This window comes from Haliotis cracherodii, unplaced genomic scaffold (genome assembly GCF_022045235.1).
Source record: "Haliotis cracherodii isolate W230 unplaced genomic scaffold, xgHalCrac1.p SCAF_11, whole genome shotgun sequence".
NCBI classification, from domain to species: domain Eukaryota; kingdom Metazoa; phylum Mollusca; class Gastropoda; order Lepetellida; family Haliotidae; genus Haliotis; species Haliotis cracherodii.
In genome coordinates, this window is record NW_027266266.1 from 48,205,350 (window position 1) to 48,211,349 (window position 6,000).

Consider the following 6,000-nt stretch of genomic DNA (forward strand, 5'->3'; position numbering starts at 1 on the left):
ACTACTATGTATTTCCCACATTACATAAATTCAATGTCTTGATGTCAAGTGATAAATGTAATAGCATAAGAAATTTGGCTATGTACATATATAAGTCTATGCAATTAAGGACAAAACTGCTGATGTAAATTTCAACTACAAGAATGGCTGCTTTACAACTGCTGTGACAGGGGCCGATGGCCTACGTGATCTTGTTGAATAAACATAATATAAGCCTACTTTGTAGGATCCGGTGATAAAATGGTTCTCATTCGTTCAACTGATCAGTCGTCTTGCCAATGAATAACAGAAACACGTCTTGGGGCTACGATGGAAGAATTCGTTATAGAATTACAAGAATTGAACTGTGGTTAGAAACAGGGTGCCTTCGTGCCTGCCATTTCATTATATTTGGTTATGAGTGCGTTTATCAAACTTACTTCCCGCTCTATTTGTATGAGAGATGTTCGGTATTATCCTACGTATCCGCCTTCCTTCATTTCACAAATGGCGAGTAAGCAATATCGCCATATCGCAATATTGCTACTTTGCCCAAACGCCATTTCGCTGTATCGGGTTACCATATCGCAATGTCTTCTCATGTTATCGCTATATCGTATCACGATATCGTATTGTCGTGTCGTGCTATCGCTTTGTCGTCACCATATAAATGGTCGTTCCTTTAGTCCCAAAGGGCAAAAACTCTCCTTTTGAAATGATAAAAGCGAAGGTCCATCCTGTCGCTTCCGGTCTGGTTCTCGGATCAAGCCGCGCTGTGACAACCAGTAATATGTAGAGACGGAGCCAAGCTAAAGCGTTGCACCTTCATGAAAAACGGTCGTTTACAACCGAATATTGTTAACTAGCACATATTTTTTAGTGATTATTAGTTGAGGATATTGACACTTATTGAATCTTCAGTTAAAAGTCGATTTGTCACGATGGAAGATAGCGGGGAAATCGCCATAAAAAGCAGTATATTGCCACGGTATTTTCTACGTCAGATCGATGAAAGAATGAAAACGTATTTTATTTATCAGCCTTTGTGTTATTTCCCATGATAATTCAAAGCATTCAACTATTCAAACCTTAACAAATAGTTTCATACTACCATGGACTTCAACAATATAATAAGATTGGCGATACGCCTTACATTTGCACACAAACCTCTTTGGCAGGTCTTTACCATTGAGTATGAATCCGTGCCTTTACAAATAATTGAAGAAGAAAAAACGTTCAGAATAAAACAACTGATTTCAAATGTTACCTTTATATCAAAACTTCCTCTTAAATCTGATTTATTATTTTTTATTCTTACATTATGTTTTAGAAATATGCTAAATGAAAATCTAACATGCACCTATCACGCAATCAGTTGCTCAGTTGATATATACATACCAGTCATCATACTTTTTCTGCCCCTTATAAAACGTGTCCCACCATTAAGTGCTTTGAGTCATGACAGGTGTTAACTTATTGAAGTATAATTTCTTACAGAATTATGATACTCATGCTCTAAAAGTAGTAGTAGTAGTATAACAGAGATTTGTCCTATCAAACAACAAAATGTGACCACCCCACAAGATATGTATGATACATAAATAGATGTAAATCATAGTTATATCTTCCTGTTTTAGTAACATAACTTTTCTAATTACACTCTTCAAAAACAGAAATGCACAGGTAGATTTTTAGTTAATTTCTTCTACCATATCAAGTCGATAAATATAATTTGATATCATAGATACAAATATGAAATTTTGCAGCTCGATAGTAACATGTTGTCGTTGTACAAAGGCATTGGGAACTGTTCATTGTCATGTCACATAAGGGCACAAGGTTGCGCTGTAATCAGTATCTCGTGTGGTCGCCCCGGGCAGCAATCACGGCTCTACATCTCTAAACTGACTGGATACGTATACGCATTCTGCGCCATTCTGCTTGTAACGCTTTGGCCAGTTGTGAGTGTGTCTGCGGCTTGTTCTGACGTTGACGTAAACGTCGATCGAGTTCATCCCAGAGGTGTTCGATTGGGTCGATTCATGTAACAGTAGCGATTTGCTGTCAAATTTCCTTGAACCACAACCAAGTCAGATCACGTGGTGTGGGCTAAGACCCTCACAATCAAATTCCAAGGCAAGAGTCGCCGTCGATGGATCTGTTGCAAAACAGGGACGATAACTGGTCTTCTGCCTCGCGAAGATCGTTCCACTCATATATCATTCCATGCATGTTTATGTTGCTACATCTTAATGCTAATGTTCCCAAGGGGGCGGTCGGGTAGCCTAGTGGTTAAAGCGTTCGCTCGTCACCCCGAAGACCCGGGTTCGATTCCCGACATGGGTACAATGTGTGAAGCCCATTTCTGGTGTCCCCCGCCGTGATATTGCTTCAATATTGCTAAAAGCGGCGTAAAACCATACTCACTCATGTTCCCAAGTATTATAAAACACTTTTATGTTCCTCCTTCCTAATCTAACGTTATAACATTTCAGGTCATTACCATCATCTAATACACAAGAGATGATACCAAGGCATATTTGATTCCGTTTTATGGTCTATGCAGTCTTAAAATTGATTCTAATTGTCTTTAAATCTTTTATCTAGTGCATATTTTCACAAACAGGGCCGTTAGTTGATATAAGGAATGTAATGTGCTGTTGCTGTATTTTCATTAAATAAGCGGACTGAAAACGACATGCGTTAGTCTGTTAACGAACTTTTTACACTTAATATTTTGAATATGCCGTTAATACGCCAGTTGTGACAGGGATGATGGTATGGTAACTGTAGCAGACAGATTGACAGACGTTGTTACGTGCGACACAAGATTATGAGTACGGCATTGGCCTTGTCGTTTGTTACTATACGTTGAGGATTTCTGTGGCCAGTGGCGGACGTAATTCAAACTCCTTCCACACTGACACCAACAACATCAAAGATATTTGTGTACCGATTACATAACTCTTACTGACAGGGTGGGATGGTAGTTCACGCGAGACGGACGATATCGCCTCAAAGCATATTTTTAATGAATGACCCATTAAACGATGATACACATCAGGATCGCGGAGAAAATACAAGATTCGTTCTCGTTCAATATATCAAGGCACCAATTCATCTTTCATAAACTTTTTGTGTCGTTGTGCTTGATATTTCCACATATTAACGAAAATACAATGTATGTAATACCTATCAAACAAATACATGTATCCACAAACCAAATATATATTATATTCAGGCTAGGTATTTGCCCACAGCAATAACTGTTTATTCACACGTACATGTAGGCTGTTTTTTTCTGAACTGTTCCCATTTTTCATACCAAAAGTGGCAATGCATTAAGAAGTTGCTTTTGTGTCAAAATATTCACTCAAGTTTTCCCCAATCGCCTTTAAACATAATTCCCATTGGCCGGTTCGACACCGCATATAATTAAACAATTATTTCGAGATTTCGTTAGAATGTGAGATATTCACCCAGACGTTATGTGATGAAATTAAAATACGCGTACGTGTACCTGTATGTTCAATGCCTAGTGTCGCTTAATTTTTCAGTGTGTTTCATTATGATCGTTACAACGAGACATAAAATGGGAAATGAAAAAGAAAATAACTAAACTTTAATGTTGTGGAAAATAACGCCAATGAATTGGAGTAGACGCGCATGAATTCATATGATAAACTATCCAAACGTTTTAAGAGTTTAGGCCGGGTTCATTAAAGATCGTTACAATATGTACAAAAGGTGAAATTTGTAAAACTTCTATAAAGGAAACATCCAACCAAAGGCCCTTTTTAAATAGTAATGTAATGATATATAAAGTATATTTCACATGATACAATATACTTTGCACACAATTAGTTAATGTTCTAAAGGGACTGACGAAAACATGGGCGAAATATTTTAATAACGCCCAAATGAGTTGAATAAAGTAAAAATGAGTCGAATCATGTGTCATGCTTGTAGATATGGGTTAAATTACATAACATGAAACTTCTAAGGACATATATTTGTGAAGCATAATCACGAGTTTTGAGCAAAGGAAGTACCCTCGGCTATGGGCGAAATATTTCAGTAACGCTATGAAATAGTTGAATTAAGTTAAAATGAGTTAAATTATATGACATGAAATTTGTAAGAACACCTTTAAGTATTTTCGACCCTAAAACACGAGTTTTGAGCAAAGGAAAATATTCTCCCCCATTGGCCAAACCTTTTTCTCGCCAATGGGCGAAATATTTCAATATCGCTCTAAAATCGTTGAATTAGGATGAAATGTGTTACATTTCGTGTTATGATACTTGAAAAAAGCACATTTATGTGTTTGCGAAACATAAACAAGAGTTTTGAGTAAATGAAAATATTCTCGCCCTACCCATGGGCAGGTACATGGGACACACTTCGCCAATGGGCAGGCCCATGGACGACATAGTGTAAATATTGAGTTTTTGAACAGTAGTTTTTTCATTTTTTCTTTCTTGGTATGTTCCCATGAAAACAGCATGATGATTTTTTTAAATACCCTTGACCGAGACCTGGCAAAGACTGTAGATTGAGTGAGTATGGTTTTACGCCGCTTTTAGCAATATTCCAGCAATATCACGGCGGGGGACACCAGAAATGGGCTTCACACATTGTACCCATGTCGGGAATCGAACCCGGGTCTTCGGCGTGACGAGCGAACGCTTTAACCACTAGGCTACCCGACCGCCCCAAAGACTGTAGAGTTTCTGGACTATTTGGTTTCCAGAATTAAAACAGGACGTGTTATATACATACATATTACAATACATATATACATTAATACAGAACAAAAACAAGTGGTCAACAGTTAGGTGCGGTTGATGTAAAGGTGTTCAATTATTAAGAAAAGCTATTTAACTATTTAATACTTAATACGTATCTTAAAATATGAATTAGTTCTTAAGTAATTATGTAAGAGCAAATCCACCACGTAGGATGTACATTTTAGTAATTTTAAATTACAGTTTTTTATTATACATTGTGTATTTGACATGAGAGGGATAGTGACACACATATATAAACATGCTGTATTTTATAATAATGATTTTACAATTTTGAAGGCTTTAAACCTGTTGCATTAAATATATATAGGATTTGATGTTGTCATATTGTGAATAAATTTATTTAATATTCACTTAATGGCTTTGTTGTGTACTAGTCTTGTAAGTAAATGTTATTTCTTCCAAATGTTCTATTTCGAACACATATAAAGTCAGTGCTCATGATTGCCATATCTATTGCACGAATGAATGAAAATATCATCATTAATAAATTTACCTGAGCTCACTGTGTGTTCAGAAGACAATCGCTGTAAAGCATTCTGCACGGCTTCGTTCACATTCGCCCTCAAATGTACGATAGAAACATCTGCGATTCTGTGTGTTATTAAAATTCCTCCAATTAATTAATCACATTGAGTTACTCGCCTTTTCTCCAGCTGCTCACACTCTCCACAGATGCCAGCTGCATTGGTTAACTGGGTTCTGGATACACTGACACTGAGGCGAGTGGACGTGTTGGTCGGAGCTCCGCATGTTACTCCGAACTCGTGACTATATTGTCAAATTAGTAACATAAAGTGGCCGTACCAACCAACCTACTGTTCCTGGTAAACACCTAATAGAATTAGCGCAGGAAAATATCTACATTTATTTTAATTTGTCTGAAGACCAAGTGACGACCAAGGTTAAAACGGACAAGCGTGACTGGACGTGGACCCCCTATCTCCCCACCTCAAACAAGAAAATGATACACAGTATGTACTGGTGATATCGCGAGTGCGTATTCACAGACTTTAACATTCCACCGTTAAAATAGTGAAGGTTTTGAGTTTATATTTGATATCGTCACACCACGTGCTTTGAAGTTTGCCTGATACGACGTGAAGCACGTGCAAGGCGGGGACATTTGTTGACAGTGCGGATTTGCCTCCTACGGTCGTTGACGCGTCATCTAAATGAGTGGTCGCAAGCATAAGAAACACCCCAAAAAGCG